Source organism: Mustela putorius, unplaced genomic scaffold, assembly GCF_011764305.1.
Source record: "Mustela putorius furo isolate JIRA1106 unplaced genomic scaffold, ASM1176430v1.1 tig00003927_pilon_pilon_pilon, whole genome shotgun sequence".
Classification (NCBI taxonomy): domain Eukaryota; kingdom Metazoa; phylum Chordata; class Mammalia; order Carnivora; family Mustelidae; genus Mustela; species Mustela putorius.
In genome coordinates, this window is record NW_025422072.1 from 666,751 (window position 1) to 686,099 (window position 19,349).

A 19,349-nucleotide genomic window follows, 5' to 3' on the forward strand; every position below is an offset into this window, starting at 1 on the left:
ATGCTTAATCCCTCAAAGCCACCTTGAACCATGTGTTGCAGCCACCAAGGGGTGTTGAATGAGAAAAATCTGAAGGGTTTAAGGAGTCATTTCCACTAGAGAGAAACACATTTTCTCAGCTGTTCTGGTTTCAATGAGGAGGGATTTCCCCTAACCCTTCTGTCCTCTTCCCTCCTCTTTACTCCCTTTTCCCTGGGGGAAATAGAGTAATTTTTCAGGTTGGGAATTTAATAATAAATTTGGCATGCGCAGCTCAGTTCCAAACTTAATCATCTTTTGGGGAGACGCCCTCTGCAACTAGATCCCAAAGCCCTACCTGGCAGTCTCCCACAGCTAAGGAGACCCACCTCGCTTCAGCATTACATTTAGTGTGGTAAATCTCTCTGATGGTCAGTGAATAGGACTATTTATCTCTCATAAAGTATAACCCTTAATTTTCCAATATGTTGGATTTCCATTTGCTATCTTTACCATATTGCTCAAGACTCCAATGGTTTTCAACAAACCAATTAATAACCTAATTAACAGAAATGTCCTGGCAAGTTTCCATACACCTCATATCCCCTATACCAAGCCCATATTCTAAGAATGTAGTCATGGTTAAGAAACGAAAATGCCTTTGATACCATTTTAAGTGAAAAGAGTAATTTCTATATTTTAAACACTGCATTAAGTGTCCATGGAAGTCAGTTTTTGTGCATATCCATGAGTATTTTTATTGACTTTTAAAATATTGTTTATTTTTTTTATACAGAGAGTGCACGCATGCACATGCGTGTGTGCAAGGGAGGTACGCAGAAGGAGAGGGAGAGAAGCTTAAGCAGGCTCCACACCAAGCATGGAATCTGATGCCGGGCTCCATCTCATGACCCTGAGATCATGACATGAGCTGAAATCAAGAGAAGCACACTTAACTGACTGAGCCACCCATGCATCATTTGATTGACTTTAATATAAAAAAAAAAGTAATATTTTAATTAGTTCACTCCCTACTGAGATACCTTGTATCACATTTTCAAACTGATAAGTGTCCTAAAACAAAGATCTCCAGTCTAGCATAAAACTACAGCAATTTTTCTATAAAATATATAGCTCATTTTTATAATTACTTCAAGACTTTTAAATGGAAACTTAGAAGTGAGGTGAAAATTTTATTTATCCCAGGAACCAAATCAGAAAAACAAAGTATTTGTAAACAGCAGAATAGTTGTTTCATAAGCAGAGAATGTACTACCTACGGCTAGGCATTTATTTATTTTATCCAGTAACCTTGAAGGGAATGAACCTGCTGCTAGTCTTTCTTCCTTATCTGTGTTTCTTTCACTTCTTCACTCCACACTTTGTCCTATGCTTTGAAATCAAGGCCAAAAGTTCAACTTCCCTAGTGACAGCCACTTTTAAGGACCCCAACCTGCACTGGACAGCAGTTGGCTTGGGATTACGCAAATCATTGAGGACTTCCTCAATTCAAGCACACAAGTGGGTCTGTCAGAATGTTTTTGTTTTATATTCTCGTGATTGGGTTGGTATCTATATCATGAAGCTACGAGAATCACATATATTTCATTAAGGGTAGACTTGTTCATGGTATTCCACTGAATTGAAAAGACTCATTTTCTGAAGGAAAACTTTATGTGACTAGCCATTTAAGCATTTCTATTAAGGTCCAAATTCATTAATAATTTTACATTTTTATACTGTCCATAGGGTAGTTAGAAATGTCCAAACTCTTTTAGCCCCTATACATCTTGAGTCCCTGTGTGTAAGAGTGTGTGTGTGTAAGTATGGAAAACAGGTGTAAATTTGAAATGTTCTTTTTGTTTTTAATATTTTACTTATTTATTTGACAGACAGAGATCACAAGTAGGCAGAGAGGCAGGCAGAGAGAGAGAGGAGGAAGCAGGCTCCCCGCTGAGCAGAGAGCCCGATTCAGGGCTCCATCCCAGGCCCCTGGAATCATGACCTGAGGAGAAGGCAGAGGCTTTAACCCACTGAGCCACCCAGATGCCCCGAATTTGGAATATTCTAATTCTCACTTACCTTAAATGCCTATATCAGAGCCTTTTCAGCTTCTTCCAAAATCCACCTGGGCATTTAAATCTACTTTCTCAGACTTTGCTTAAAAATCATGAGAGACTGGTCATTCACTTTCAAAGCACTCCTGTCTTTTGAGTTTCTGAGATAATCAACCTGATTCATTCTTTAAAAGTCACTGCAGCTCTCCTCTTAACTTTCCAGGCTATGACAAGGAAGGGTGATAGATCTTCAACTTTGTTTAATTGTCTTCCTCTGAAACTACTTAAGGATTTTGAAATTACAAAAGAGACCAAGAAGAAATTTTTAACATGATTTGTTTCAAGGGGAAATGAACAGGATGTGGCAGGATCTAGCATGAATGGAATGGAAGGGGAAATGAACAAATGGAAGATGTCCTCTGGATTAAGGAGCGAAAATAAAAATGAGGTGATGAAGACCTTTCATCAAGAGAGTTAAATGATTTTTAATTTCCCTAGACTCTAAGGGAAAACACAAACTAGTTATCCATTTGGTTCACTGTGCCAAGATTTTTATGTCTTTCCTTCACTGATTATTATTTATTATGAAAGGATTATTAAAACAACATTAAGGGAATTCTTAAACATGAAAATCACTATTTCCCATTATCCTAACACCCTGCATTTTTGTGGGTGGCTCACTACTGTGAGCCATCATGTTCACCTTTAGGCCAGACCAGATGCCTGTTTAAGGCTCCCTGTGATTGTTTTCACAAATGTAGCCCAGCAGAGCTTAGACATTTTACTTTTAACTTTAAGCTTACCATTTACCACAGTGTGACACATAGTAGGTATTCAATACATTTCTTAGAAAAACATGAATGTGTAAGTATTCTTCTTATTCATCCTTGAAACCAATACATCTTCAGTTCTCCCGTTTGTAGTTACAAATGACAACATTTAAGTCGCCAAACTGAATCTCAGTGTCAGTACCTCACCTGCTCATGCAGAAGTTCCAGAAACTTCTAGACTAGGTGGGACTAAAGTCCCTCCTAATATTTAAATTCCCAGTTCTCTTCAGTCTCTGCTGATCCAAAGGGCAATTCTTAGCCAATCATACCAGCCCCAAGGTTCTAAATGCCACCAGAGAGGAGAAAAACAGATCCTCTGTCTCCTTTCTTCCTCTCCTCCATCCACAGGAAGACCATTTGAACTCCAAAATGCTACAAGTACACAGTCTACTTCTACCCCATGGTAAATGTGTGTTAGCATACAGAATCAATTATTGAGTTCCAAAGGAGTCAATCAGTGCAGAATCTAGAGGCAAAATGGCATCTTCTAGCCCCACTTTCAGCTTTTTTCACTTTTATACCTATGCATTTAGGAAACCAGTTCACTCAACAGTCTGGTCTTGATAGGGACATACATGACATGCTGGTTTTGGGGGGTGGGTGTTGCTTTATATTTTGTTCTGTTCCTTTCCTATCATTGTATCTAACCCTAATCTATAGAATTTCTCTTTCAAGCCCTTGCTATCACTGGAAAATCCTGAAACTTTCTGGTTCCTTTCAGATATTAGAACAGCATCATTCAATTCTTCTCACTTATAATTCTTCTCTCATATGACTTTCCCTCCCCATAGGTCAGGTTCAGTCCTTGGCCTGTGGGCTGTAGAGTTCCTAAGAGGCATTCTGTTTTTTCACTCCTCCCATCCATCTTCCTATGAGCTATCATGTGGGAAGAAGAAATAGAAAAAAATTGGCAGGGGTTCAACATAGCCTGTTGCTCATTAATTGGACTGGGTAACCCTAAAATCTACTCTTTGAAGTCCCCACCAGTATGATGGTCTCTGTAGCTGTTGTGCATGATTTCTTAGGGGTACTCTTCATCTTCACCTTGATCTCCTCTTACTGAGGAACCTTCCAGAAAGGGTCAACCACATCCCCCTTTTGGCTACAGCAGCGATCTTTGTCTCCAAACTCCTCTCTGAATGCAGAATCCTCTTGTCTGACCAGCAGTTGCCTGAACAACTCTATGTCCCTGCCTCTTCTCCAATTTTTATGTACTTTCTTACAGAGCCACAGGAACTCCTAAGATGCATGGGCCCTGTGATGGATGGCAACATTTCCCCATTTTGTTCTCATGTATCCAGAACCAAGGATGCCACACATCCTTGATTCATCTGCTTCAGTGAGGTTTCTGCCTGATGAAATCACCAAGTGAGTAACAGGCACCAGTCTTCACATTCATATTGAGCTTCCTAAGATCTCCCTCACCTTGTGTCTCAGGGGTTGCACCAGGGTGGCTCTGTCAGAACTACACCTCAGTAAAGCATTTAATCAACAATGAAACGCCTGCAGTCTCCTTGTAATTCATAATTTCCTCTTGAAAACTCTCTCCCTCTTGACTTGAAAGAAGGGCTACCAATCTATCAGAATGCATTCTCCTCTCTTTTAGAGTACACATGTATCTCTGGGAGACCAGGACCCAGACAGAGACTGTACTCCACAGCCCCACTTACATATAGGTGAAACTATATAATGACTTGGTTTACCGATGGAATGAGAATGGAGGTCATATATTACTCCAGGCCTAAGCTTTAAGAAACTAGTGATGTCTTGCTTTCTCCTCCTCATTTTGTCAGTTAGATACAATAAACTTTGATGCCTTGCAAGATGGTCAAGATATAAAATGCAAGGAGCTTTGTTTCCTAAATGACCGCAGAGGAAAGCCACCCTCTAGCCAATAACACACACAAAGACTTAATGTGTGCCAGAAAAAAACACTATTGGGTTATACTTATTCTGCATCTTGTCATGGTACCCAGAATTATCCTAACCTAAATCCCAATATGTCCATGAGAGAAGATGAAGAGTTTTGTGGTGGTTGCTGGAGCTTGCAAGGCCTGTTCTGCCACCTCTAAATGAGCTCTCGAGATGCCTAGATACTCTGCCTACTCCCATCCCTATCCCCAACTACTATCAGTGTCTAAACAAAGCTTAGGTATCATGGCTCTCTTCATGTTTATGTGGCAAACTTCACAATGGCAATATGCCACCCCCACTCCATGCCCTCCTTATCCTCCCTTGTCTATATTTACTGGGAATCTAAGTGACTGGGACCAACTATAAACTCATGTTCGAACAACGACTCTCTAGGAAAGGTATTCAAATTCTCATGGACATAGAATCCTCAACAGCACCTCCTCCCTTTTCAGTCCACCCTCCAAAATAAATGTTGACTGATCAACCTGAATTCAAAATAGTTGCACAGATAAAGTCTTGACTCTGGAGCTATGGCTGGGATTTTAACTATCAAGTAAAGAAAAGACTGTACTCTACTCTTTCTTTTGCCATTTTTCATTTTGATTTTCCATGTATCAACATTGTCTATTTATTTCTTATTTTAATAGCTGCATGAGATTACATTATACAAATAAAAATAACATTTAACTATTCTTTTTTTGATGGACATTTATAATTTTCTTTTGTGCAGTTTCGATTTATTTTCACTAAGGAAAAAAATTACTATCATGGTATCATCAAAAAAGGTAAATCATTAAAACATAATTAATCCTAGCCTCTAGAAAAATAAAAATACCTCTATGAAGTAGTAATTTCCTACAGGATCTCAAGAGTATCAGATGGTGATTTCCAAGCCACGAACTCTACCCAAGCCTGTAAAACTATGTGCGGTATGTTAAAAGTTACCTATTTGTTAATAATAAACTTATGAACAAGAATCTTTCAAACTCTGTTCACTTGGGAATTCAGGACCCATGAAAAGTCCAATAGTTGTGAAAATTGCTTAATAATCTAACTATTCCCAGAATTTCCGAAGCGTATTATGGTGTTTATTATTAACCTTACCTTGGGAGAAGAAGGTAATGATGATGGTTTTCACACTCCGTTGCTACTGCCACCTAAGAGTATTGACTCTCTCTCCAACAAGTTGAATGACTGAGGAGCCGAAATAAACACAGCAGGAGACTCCGCAGTGAGAGGCTCTACTGAACGGAAAGACACAGGGCCCTTTAGACTGTGGTTGGAGTCTGGCGGCCTGAGGTGACTGAGGAGAAAAAAGAAAAAGCTGCATCTTCTGTGAATCCCATTTTGAAAACAGTGCTTTAGGGTTCCAAAAGTTGTAGCTGGAAAAGCAATGCTGAGGACAAGGTCCAATGTGAAAGGTGAGGGTGAAAATGGAAATGAAAATGTTTAATGGGATCAGAATTCCAAAGGATGGGGAGTTAGCAGGAAAGAATGTTCAGAACAAGTTATAAGAAGTAAATTTCAAGTGAGAGCAGCCACTTAAAAGGGTGGGGGCCTGCACTGATAAGAGTAATTACAGGTCAATGAAAATCTATTTACATAGTAACAACCTGAAGAGCATTCTTAGGTCTTAGAAGACCTAAGAATGCTTTCAAATGATCGAAAATATTTCATCCAATCTAAGATGTTAACCTGTGTAAGGCACATTTGAATACTTGAAATAAAATCTTAATATGAAGGAAATGTAAAAACTAAGTATAAAAATAAAAACAGAAGAATACACAGGAGAATATTTGCAAAAATTTTGGTCAAGGGAAAGATCTTAAGGCTGATAAGAAACTTAGAAAGAAAATAAAATTATACTTAACGACATTGAAATATACATATAATTTTTTTTCTATAATCCCTAAAAAATACTATATGTTTTGTTTTAATTAGGCCGGGCTAGTTCAAAATAACTACAGACTGACTCTGAAATCAAAGTAGTATAACCCAATAAAGATTCCCCTTTTGCTTGCATCCCAGTCTGACGCGCATCAGGAAGATTCCTCCCACCTGGAGCAGCACCAGCTGTAGCACCAAGCCACCCAGGCCACTGCAGCAGGGAAGAGATGGAAGAGGCCACCTGAGGCCAGTAGCAGTCTTGGCCTGAAGTCCATTGACAAAGTGGTCATTAGGCCAGCTGAACTGCAAGGGAAGCTAGGGATGTGGGGAATGACAATGGATACTTTTCCACACTGTCTCTGACATAGAAGTAGTTAATCAAAGGACTTTAGTTGGAAAGAAATCCTTCCAAACACCATGTGTGTTTTCATTAGCGTCAAACAGCTGAAGAATTTGACTAACTCTATGATAGACGTCTGTAGTTCAACATTTGCCCAACGAGACTTATCTTTTGAAAAATGAGTAGCACCTTCTTCTACCTTGGTATTTTATAAATGGCACACTCCTCTGTGAAATACCAAATATGATTAATCTAAAACAAACTCATTGGACGTAATTACTGTGGACAAAGTATTTAGAATTCTACGGTAACTGCTATGTACAAGCTTTACTTTAGACCAGAAGCTTTAAAGATTTAGACATAAAGTCCACCAAATAACGGTAAGCTAAGACCAGACCGCTGGATCCCACAGGCCCAGGGGGTGTCATCTGTGTGCCCGGGTGTGTACGGTGTGATGAAGGGTCATTCAAAAAGAAAAAGGAGAATGTACCCTGGAGTATTGCAACACAGCAGCCCTGAGTGGAAATCTGGGAAAATATTCATTTTAATCTTTATTGGAAAACAGTACCTGCCTTAGGAGCTGTTATTAAGGACCTGAAGAAGAGAATGACAGCAAAATAAAATTAGAGAGCATTTTTGTCTAAAACCTTCTGTCTGAAATCAGTAAAAATGAACTAATGAAAGAATTTAGCTGCTGGCCTAAAACTGCGAACAAGCATAGAAATAAATGAAAAACAAGAAAGACTGCACCAGTACTTTGGAAAAGGGCCAGGAAAATAGGGATTTAAAGAGCAGAGAACCTGGACTTCTGGGTGGCTCAGTTGGTTGAGCAGCTACCTTCAGCTCAGGTCAGGATCCCGGCGTCCTGGGATCGAGTCCCACTCCTTGCTTGGCAGGGAGCCTGCTTCTTCCTCTGCCTCTGCCTGCCACTCTGTCTGCCTGTGTTCGCTCTAGCTCCTCTCTCTGACAAATAAATAAAAATCTTAAAAAAATAAATAAATAAAGAGCAGAGAACCATTAGAACTTCTGAGGCTTCACCATAAGACCAGCAGGAGGGCTGGAAGCTCCCTCACTCCTACATTACTTCGACTATTTTTCATTATTCTGCCTTGAGTCTTGTTATAAAGTAGTGATAACTAATTTTTACAAACATGCCAGAATTTATGCATCCAAATAACTGTTGTCTCAGTTAAAGTAGTCACCTTCAAGAGGTTATGAGCTGATCTGATTGGCATTATCTTTGTCCAGATATTTTTGGAAACTCCTCTTTTGGAACTACCTTCAAAGTCATCAAGTTCTTTGAATGGTGACAAATGAAAGTCCTAAGAAGGAAGACTGACTGAAGCCCCCAAATGTCAGTTGAAGTTAATTGCATAAGGCATATTACCAAGGCTGGTTAATATCACTTTAAATTTTAAAATACATATGAGGACACATAACTTTAATAATGAACATAGTTCTACTTTACCCCACACACAGTTCTGAAAGATGCTCTGCTAAAATGTTTTGAGCAAAGGCAGCTAGCATGTTATTGGTACATATTATTCAACAGAAATCTCTGTGAAGTCCACTGTGTTTACTTTAGCAATATACACTCCAGCAGCTATGCAGAGGACCTACTTCACTAGCATTGGATGATGTTTCCTTGTGTGTGTGTGTGTGTGTGTGTGTGTGTGTGTGTGTGTGTTTGTGATGGGTGAAAAATGTCATCTAATTTTTCAATACTTTGCATTTTCCTGATTTACTAGTGAGGAAGAATATGTTTGCTGTCCATCTTCTTTTCTTTATTTATAACTTTTTTTTTAGTAGACATTTGTGTATCAGGAATAGTAATGTATTATCTGTCTTTGGATGATAGTCTTTATTTTTTATAAAGATTTTATGTACTTGAGAAAGAGCATGCACAAGCAGGGGGAAGGGCAAAGGGTGAAAGGGGACAAGGAGCCTCCCTGTTGAGTGGGTAGTTGGACTCAGCCCTGAACCACCCTGAGATCATGACCTGAGCTAAAGCCAGATGCTTAACCAACTGAGCCGCCCAGGTGGCTGTCATTCTAATTGCACATTTTTTTCCCTAATTCATTGTTTTTTATAAGGCATGTATTCAGTATGTATGCATATACATATGTTCAATTGCGCACACACACACACACACACACACACACACACACACCTACCTATATATGCTATATAGATAGATAGTTTAAATCTAACTGTGTTTTCTAAGTTTCCTACCTATTACCTTAAGGTCTTTCCTTTGACCAAAATTATACAAATATTTTCCTAAATATTCTTCTACTTTTATTTTTATATTTAGATTTTATATTTTGTTCACATCAAAGTTTCATTTAAAAACAGGCTTAAAGGGGCATCTGGGTGGCTCAGTGTGTTGAACATCTGCTTTTGGCTTGGGTCATGATCCCAGGGTCCTGAGACTTTGTCCTATACCAGGGCTACCTGCTCAGGAGGGAGTCTGCGTCTCCCTCTCCCTCTGCCACTCCCTGCTTGTGCTCTCTCTCTCTGTCAAATAAATAAATAGAGTCTTTAAAAAAATTTTTTTAAATATTTAAAAAATAAATTGGGAATAAATAAATAAAAACAGTCGTAAGAAAGAACCTCTTGATGCCAATCACCCTTTCAAGTTCTAATAGTTTACATCTTTATGTCTTCCTTTCTTACAGGTCATTTCTTTCTAATTAAAATATATCTACTGTTTTCACTAATATATTTGAAATAACAAACCACTCTTCTTTTATAATAGTGTATACAAAATTTTTCTTAACTTTCCTCCAATTAAGCAAAATAAATTTCATTCAACAAACACTTCCTGTCTATGTTGTCTACTATGTATCCAGTATTGGGGAAAACATTGCTTGGGATACAAACAGGTATGTATGTGACATGATAATTTCCCATAGGGTACTTCTAGACTTATTAGATGCCATGTTACTCTTGAAACCAAAAATCTATACAGTTCATAGAGTTAAACTTTACATTAATGGAAAAATTTTAATATTTTAATCATCATTTAAAATTTCGTAGTGGAAAGGAAATGACAAAGAAGATGTTGTATGTAAAGATGGGGGTTGTCTTTTTTTGTCCTCTTCTGGGAAAAAAAAACAAAAACAAAATAAAATCTAATTTTCACTTCCTTTTCTGTTCTGCTTGTATGTGGCTTAGAGGAAGGAAGTGTTCAGGGGAGAAATCAGTTTCCTAAAGTTTTTAGAACCAAAAGACTTAGGGGATTGGATCTTTCTTTTGCTAAAATAACAACTGCAAACGGATATTTATATAAAGAGTTAGGTCAAACCTAACAACTTAAGAGTTTATTTTTAGATCTCTGCTGGCCAAAGGGGAAATATGGTAAATGAGCCTTATGTTCTTAAATGGGCATGTAGTTGAACTCAAAATATGTCAGAAATCTGACAGAAGTTACTGAAGAACACCAGCTTTCCTAGGCATCATTAGAAATCCCCAAATAATGACAATATGACCACTGTTTTCCTTTCTCCCTTTTTTTTTCTAACTTACTCTCAGTTTTAATACTCAAGAGCTCTACATTTTTGAAGATGCCATAACAAAAACAAAAAAGATTACATAAACAGGGAGATATAAATAGAAAGTTTAGCTGAACGTGTAGCAGAGTTGTGTCCTTCAATGTGGAAGACACCAGCCACATGTGGCTATTGAGTGCTTAAAGTAACTAGTCCTAACTGAGATAAACAGAAGAATTAAATACACACTGGATTTCAAGGATGAAGAGAGAAAAAGAGTATATAATATCTCATTCAAAATTTTATACTGATTACATATTGAAATGCTAATATTTTAGACATAAATGGTGAAATAAGGTATATATTAAAATTAATTATACCTGCTTCTTTTTCCTGGTTTTAAATGTGACTGCAAAAAAATTTTAAATTGCATATGTGATTCACAAAATCTTTCCATTCTACTGTAGTAGAGCAGTGGCATTAAGAGCTATGTTCTGACAACTATCATATGATCTCCCTGATATGAGGAAGTGGTGATGCAACATGGAGGCTTAAGTGGGTAGAAGAAGAATAAATGAAACAAGATGGGATTGGGAGGGAGACAAACCATAAGTGACTCTTAATCTCACAAAACAAACTGAGGGTTGCTGGGGGGATGGGGGTTGGGAGAAGGGGTTGGGATTATGGACATTGGGGAGGGTATGTGCTTTGGTGAGTGCTGTGAAGTGTGTAAACCTGGTGATTCACAGACCTGTACCCCTGGGGATAAAAATATATGTTTATAAAAAATAAAAAATTAAAAAAAAAAAAAAAGAGCTATGTTCTGAAGTAACCCACCTGGATTTAAACCAGACACTGACACACCAGCCATATGACTTTAGGCCAGTTATATAGGCAATCTGTGCTTTAGGTTTCCTTACATACACATTGTGAATGATAAAATATTCTCTATTTCATGGGGCCGTGTGAAGATTAAGTACAAGGAGCCTGGTGCAAAGTAAGAGTTCACTCAGGGTTGGTTCTGTTATTCTTACTTCAGAATCCAAAAGAGTGAGGCAAGCCATTTTTCTGCATGAGGAAGCTCTCAAAAGGAAGGGAAAAAATAAGTTAAAATCAGGAGTTTGCTGAGTGAGGCTTTGCCTACCACCCTTCCCCCACCCTACTGCAGCCAATTTACTTGAGTGAGAAGAAATCAAACCATCCTTCTAAAATAGAACATTTTCAAGATTTGTAGAGTCCTGATAGGTATTTCTTACTCTCCATAGCTGGGCCTGATTCTCTGAGGAAGCCAATGCAATTAGACAAAACTGCAGATATTTCCTTTCTTTGGGTATACCTCATAGAGAATAGGGCATGATATATGGATATGACTTAAAAACAAAATTAAAAGCATGTATCTGATGCTGCTGAAGTCATGGGGGCAAGGCTAAAAGTAATAATAATAGTTAATTCTGTTGAGATTTTGCTACTTATTAAGCATTACCCCTGAGGGCTTTATGTTTTTTTCCTCATTTAAATTTACCTAACAGTTAGTTGGAGTAGGTATTATTATTTTCTCCATTTTATGGTGCAATGGTGTCTCAAAAAATGTTCAGTAATTGCCTGAAGTCACAGAGTCAGCAGCAAGCAAGGATTGATCCAAACTCATCTGTGGGCATATATCACTAGGGAGTCTTATTAGTTCTCAAACAACTATCAGTATAGGTCTGCATTGCATAGACCACATCCCTGCAAGAAAAAGGAATATTTTTATTTTGTCTTTTTTTTTAAGATTTCATTTATTTATTTCAGAGAGAGAGAAAGAGAGCATAAGCAGGGGGAGCAGAAGAGGGAGAAGCCAACTCCCTGCTGAGCAGGGAGCCCGGTGTGGGTCTCTATCCCAAGACCCCAGGATCATGACCTGAGCCAAAGGCAGACATTTAACCAACTGAACCACCCAGGTGCCCTAGAATGCTCTTATTTTATAGCAAGGATATCACTTAGTGGAAAAAAAATAAAGTCATGAGGATTATCACATCGTTTCTGCTTGAGCATAACTTCAGAAATTGTTTTCATAATTTCTTGTCGTACACTCAATGTGCTGTTTCTGAGGTAAATGAAACTCCTCATTTCATTTAGCTCTGCTGTTTCTTAATATAACACTGAGCACACAGTTAGTGCCAATTTAATGATTGTTGAATGAGTAGTGTATGAGCAAATATACATGTTAGCCTTTTTCAATCAGGGCTTGTCATCTGAACCACAGAACCCAAAACATTTTGAGTGATTATTTAGTCAATTCTCCCAAGTGTGTACATAACAAATACTATTATAGATTCACAGAAGTTTATTCACTACATACAATGGATGCCTTAGGACATTAGGGCTTAATTCCCTCTTGAAACCCCACAGAGAACCATACTTGGATTAATCTATGCTCTTCATAGGGGGTGACAAATTTGTAGGCAGGGGTGACAAATTTGTCACCAGCCTGGGACAAATGTGACTCATAGCTTGTTTTTGTAAGGCCTTTCAGCTTAGAATACTTATCTTTTTAAAGATTTATTTAAAAAATACAAAAAAGAACAAGCAATGGACCAAAAATGGTTCACAATGCCTAAATTATTTACTATATGACTCTTTGAAGAAAAATTTTAGCCTCTGCTTTAGGAAAAGTGGCTAATATCCAAGTGGTGCAGGGTTAAGTTATGTGATGATATTTGAGGAGCTCTCTAGTACCCATGTTCCCCAAACTCTTCCTTACCAATCTATCTTCAGACATAAATTTCCTATTTGTTTTCTTTTGTATGGGCACCAAAACATCAGCTGTCCCACCTTCATCCTGCACCAAAGGCCCTATATACATGTTCAAGCCCTCCAGCAGCATGGCATAAAAGGTGAGACCTTGAACTTAGAGTGACATGAATTCCAATCTCAGTTCTTATTAGATGAAAAAGCTGAGCATGCTGGAGTTAATTTCCTCATTCATCAGTAATATGTACAATAGACCCCAATCAAGAATACTTTTTCAGTATATAATGTGTATTGGTTATCTATTGCTGTGTAACAAATGACCCCAAAATATAGTAAGAGAGGAGTTTTCTTGGAGTTTGACTAATACACCACAATTGTCATGGGGCAGGAAGTACATAAAGTGGAATCAGATTAGCATGGTCAGACGAGAGAAAAGGCAAAACCTAGCAGAGCATATCAGTGTCTCACGGAGGGCAAATGTTGAGCATCACAGCTCTGGAATAATGTGGAAGTTAACAACTCTCTTATTCTGTGACTTAGAAACTATATATCCTTAGACAAGTTACTTCATGTTTCTGGGACTGTTTGTTCAACTGTAAATTGGAGATAATAATACCCACCTTGCAGAGTAGATGTAAAGATTAAATCAGGTAACATCTCGAGAGTCAGCACAGTATTTGGAATATGGTATATGGTCAATAACAAAAATTATTTTCCTTCTCACCTACCTATTAGTGTATCAAACTATCAGTCAATACTTTCCAAATAAAAAAGGTCTTTATAAAGGAAATTACAGCCAGGAATCAGGTTTCTGAGAAAAAAGCCCTGCAGTAAAATAATATCTTATATTACTTTAGCACTTTGCACTTAACAAAGCTTTTTCCACAAGCTTTATTGTACTTAATTGTCACAAGCTCTATAAGGGCAGTTTTTGGCTTATCTAGACTCATATTTATAAATTGGGAACACTAAAAAAACAAAAACAAAAACAAAACCCAGAAAGAGAAGGTTGTATGACTTATCCAAGATTGCACAATAAATCAGTGAACGGTCTCTGAAAAGATAGGGAACGATTCAGGGGAGGTTGGTGGTGTCAGGACCAACAACATGCTGAAACCAGAAGTACCGGTGAGACAAGGACCCACAAGGTCAGGAATCCAAAGGGTTCCACACTCTGAAGGACAGAGCAAACCAGTGACTCAGCAGTTAAAAAACAAGGGGCAGTCAGAGCTTGCCCAGACCAGAGCTCAGAGCAAACGTGTAAGAGATAAAAAAAAAAAAAAAGTAGTCAGGGGAAAAGCCACCTCTCAAGTACAGAAGAGCAAGGCAAGAGAAGGCTGAGTGGTGAGGTGGGGGTGGGCGGCAGCTAAAGGAAGAAAAAATAAAGGGGACTTCTCAGCAGAAGCAACATTCAAGGAGCTTTGAGAGCCAAGCAACAGTTAGGAGGGAGCTAGAATGGAGTTCACACAGTGTGGCTCTAGCGTATGAAGAGAGGCATTCCTCCATTGACTGGTTTAGAGAGATTATAATAATGTTAACCTGGAGGAACTAAGGAGCTGGGACTCTTTCCTAATGGTGACCTAGTTCTAAAGCAGACCACTTTTAAGTAGGGGAATGACATGATCAGATTTGTATGTTAGAAAAATCACTTGAAGAAAAGGATGGAATAATGCAGAAAAGATTTCAAATAAAACAATTTATTCCCAGAGAAGTTTCTGAGAAGACCATACCTAATCAAAATCTAAGTTTATGCACATTCCTCCACTGTACTCTATATACCTGATTCCATTTTTAACCCCTTGTTAGTAAGTCTCATTGCAGACTTATTATAGGCTGGAAAACTACTTTAATTGGTGCCCTATTCGGAATGTGAGGTATTGTGATTAACTTCACTTACTCACTAACTTCCTAGAGACATGTGTGCTGGGATTTGATGGCCACTATGTTGGGTTTTTGTTTTGTTTTGTCATTTATAGTTGGGTTTATATTCTATTTCAAAAATGATAACTGAAAAACAGTTTGGTTTTGTGGAAATAATGAGATATAGAGGAAATTTTTACCATTCATTAGTGGCATCTGCCAGTCTGCTTGGCAGTGCATGACAATTAATATCTTTCTTGTTTTATGGAAATGATAATTTTAAATATGACTTCATTGTAAAATGCATCTGGAAGGAAACAAATACATACCATAAATATCACAGACGAAATAAAACATGAGATAGTTACACCTGAGTCTTTTCACAGAGCCTCTTCATAGTTCTTTAGTAGTAAGAAAGAAAAGGTATGGAAATTACCAAATGACACACAATAGTCATCTGATATTCATGGAGCTAAATATGTCATTCATTTTAAGATTTATTTATTTATTTGAGAGAGAGAGAAAGAGCACATGTACCTGAGTTGGGAGAAGGGACAGAGGGAGAGAATCTCAAGCAGACTGCCCGCTGAGTGTAGAGCCCACTACAGAGCCAGTTGTGGGACTCAATCTCATGATCCGTGAGGTCATGACCTGAGCCAAAACCAAGAGTCAGATGCTTAACCAACGGAGCCACCCAGGACCCCCTGAATATGCAATTCAATGGCATTAGGGGATGGGATGGTTGCTTTTCTGTGTATGGAGAGAGAACTAGCAGCACACTGTTTAAAAAATAAAAATACTATTGTGGAACCACAATTTATACTAGAGATGATCCTAAATCTTTGTTGCTATGTATATTCTTAATTTCCAGAACCATCAAATATTGAGGGTTGAAGCTGTGCAGTAATCATTAATACCGTTCACCACAAATTTCTGATTCCCTTCTCAAGCCCATAGTAGAGCAATAGTTCTCTTCCCCTTAAGGTTAAAAGCACCTATGCGACTTGCTTTGGTCAATAAACTATATATAAAAAAAAAACAACCATAACTAATATGTGTCATATATGAGAAGAGGTCTTATGAAGCAATGGTTCTTTTATCCTTCTGGCATGGTAAGTGGGCATATTCAAGGTGGTGACTGCTCTTAATAGCCTGGGTCACCAAGTGACTACTAGGAGCCCATTGTAGACTTGGTGGACATGAAGCATATGCAAGAAATAAATGCAATTGGGGTGCCTGGGTGGCTCAGTCAGTTAAGTGTCTGACTCTTCATTTTGGATCAGATCATGATCTCAGGGTCGTGAAGTTGAGCCCCCATTCAGGCTCTGTGGTCAGTGGGGAGTCTGCTTGAGATTCTCTCTCCCCACTTCCCTCTGGCCCCCCAACTGTGCTCTCTTTTGCTCTAAAATAAATTAGTCTTTAAAAAAAGAAAGAAAGAAATCTTTATTTTTACTGTAGCAAACCTAGCCTATCTTTAATAATACCAAAATTAGTACCTAAACATTTAAATTAGTAAATAAGCCTGCAATATATGGTAGTGGCCTAAGGCTGGGTAGTGGAGAACAAGTGGAGAACAAGAACAAATACCAAAAGCATTAGGTAAAACTGTTGCCTGTGATAATCTGGATGGCAGAAAATACAGCTCTAGAGGAAAAGATTAGAAAACAGTGCGAATAGCATCTATTGATTATCAATTGGCTATATTTTATATGATACCATAGAAAGAGATGACTTCAGAAACAATCAAGTGGTTTGCAAACATCAGTAAAAGAAAATAGGAAGTGCCTGGAAATTTGGGAACCTTTCCGGTTAGAAGAGGAAACTTTCTCTGACAGGTAAAACTAAGGGCTTTGATGCACAAAAACCAACTGGAATTCTGCCTTTTGACATAGGTCATTTTAAAAAAAATGTTATGGATTGAAATGTGTCTTGCCAAATTCATATGTTGAAGTCCCAACCCCCAGTACCTCAGAATGTAACCCTATTTTGACATAGGGCCTTTAAAGAAGTGATTAGGTTAAAATGAAGCCATAGAGTGGGGCCTAATCCAATAAAACTGGTATCTTTACCTTTACTCAGTAGATACTGAGAAAGGATGCCTGCACATAGGGAAAAGGACACAGTGAGAAGGTGGCCATCTGCAAGCCAAGGAGAGCTGCATCACTAGAAACTAAACTAACCAACATGTTGATCTTGGGTTTCCAGTCTCCAGAACTGTGAGAAAATAAAGTTCTGTTGTTTAAGCCACTCAGTCTGTGGTGCTTTATTTATGGCAGCCTTAGCAAAACTAAGGACAAAGAGAATGGTCATCGCACTGCTGAATGAAATAAGGTGTTCCAACAAAACAAAACCCAGCAAAAGTTTTCAATTGGATCAGCTATCATAGATCTCAATGTTCTTCCGATTAAGAGAAAGACAGAGGCAGTAAGAAATCAAGAGAGGAGTAAGAAATCAAAGAAACATGGCAAATCTCAGAAATATGTCAAGAAAAGAACTATGGCTGGCTACAGACATATATCACTGCTTAGAATCCAATAGTTAGGAAACTGCATAAGTCAGTTTGGCGGGAAGCAGATGACACACAAAGTACAGTTGAACCCTGAACAATGCAGGGGGCTAGGGGTGCTGACCCCCTGTTCAGTCGAAAATCCACCTGTAACTTTTGGCTCCTACAAAACTTAACTACTAATAGCTTACTGTTGATGACTGAAAGCCTTACCGATTAACACGATTAGTTAATTAACACATATTTTGTATGTTATATGTAATATATATTATATTCTTACAACAAAGTAAGCTAGAGAAAAGGAAATATTAAGAAAATCATAGGAAGAGAAAATACATTTATAGTACCATACTGTATTTAGAAAATAAAATAATAATAAATCTGCATATAAGTAGACCCATGCAGTTCAGACCTATATTGTTCAAAGGTCAATTGTATTTAACAGATAGGAATAATAGAGACAGTTGACAGAAGCATGTCAGAGTTAAGCTATCAATTAAGGATGATGAGGTACTCCTTGAACATTCCTATGTTGAAATCCAAATCCACAAAGCTGATGGTATTAGTAGATGCCGTCTTTGGGAGTTGCTTAATTCATGATGGTGGGACCCTCAGGAATTGGATTAGTGCCTTATAAAAGAGACCCCAGAGAGCTTCCTAACCCTTTTTACCTTGTGAGGATATTAGGACAAGTCTGCAATCCAGAAGAGGGTCTTCACCTGACCATATTGGCACCTCGGTCTTGGACTTCCTAGCTCCAAACTATGAGAAATAAATTTCTGTGTTCATATGCTACCCAGTTGGTGTCATTCTCTTACAGCAGCCTGCACAGAGAAAGGCCCCATGCTTCACAGTCACCAAATGAACAAAATGCCAGAGAGAAGGGAGTTTGGATAATGTAGTCCATAGAGGTCATCCTGGGGCATAAAATAGGACAAAAAGGGAATATATTTGATGAGGAAAACAGAATAAGCAAAACAGAAGCTTACCAAAACTTTATGATAGATGTACAGCTGAAGAAAGAACAGCCTTGAAGGAAGATGTGAATGTTTAAAACTAAAAATCATCTTGGGGCCCCCAATATTCTATTAGCCAGAACTAGGAAAACTGTTCAACACGTCTCTTTTTAAAAAATTTTTATTTTTTTATTTGACAAGAGTTCATAAGTAGGCAGAGAGGCAGGCAGAGAGAGAAAGGGGGAAGCAGACTCCCTGCTGAGCAGAGAGCACGATGCGGGGCTCCATCCCAGGACTCTGAGATCATGACCTGAGCTGAAGACAAAGGCTTAACCCCCTGAGCCACCCAGGAACCTCATGCTCATCATGTCTTAATCAAAGAATTTGAGTGCAATCAAGCGCATTTCTCACCACCCAAGGGCCATCACCTCTGTTCAACAGGTTTTTCTAGTCTATGCATCAGTGATTACCTTGTGTCTCCCTTTCTTCTCCTTTCAGTGGCCGGGGTAGACATTAGTGCTATTCTGTTTTTCTTTGCGCTTACCTACTCAATTAAATTTAGAAGGTGACATGACTAACTCTGATCAATAAAATGTGAGCAAGATATGTGTAACTTCTAGATGGAATTCTTCAAAGCTACCACGTTACTCATTACACAATGCCTCTTACTTCTCTCTCAGCCTCTAGCAAGTTCAAGATGGTGTCTGTTCCATATGATTAGGTCCCTGAGGACCTACAATAAGCAGAAGTGATTAATGTATATCATGAGCAAGAAATAAACTCCATTCATTTTAAGTCAGTGAGAGATTTAGGGGTA

At 38.3% G+C, this 19,349-nt stretch overlaps 1 long non-coding RNA gene across 5 annotated transcripts in view; it reads right to left on the reverse strand.

The window, feature by feature from the left end:
* The window catches only part of LOC101688523, a 186,821-nt gene that overhangs the window by 141,872 nt on the left and 25,600 nt on the right, over positions 1 to 19,349 (reverse strand). For 4 of the 5 annotated variants that reach the window (XR_006603452.1, XR_006603450.1, XR_006603453.1 and 1 more), the window contains exon 4: positions 5,864 to 6,062. The exons of the other annotated variant lie outside the window; for it this stretch is intronic. This is a non-coding gene — a long non-coding RNA (uncharacterized LOC101688523). The remainder of the gene's footprint in view (positions 1 to 5,863; positions 6,063 to 19,349) is intronic. 5 annotated transcript variants of the gene reach the window in all.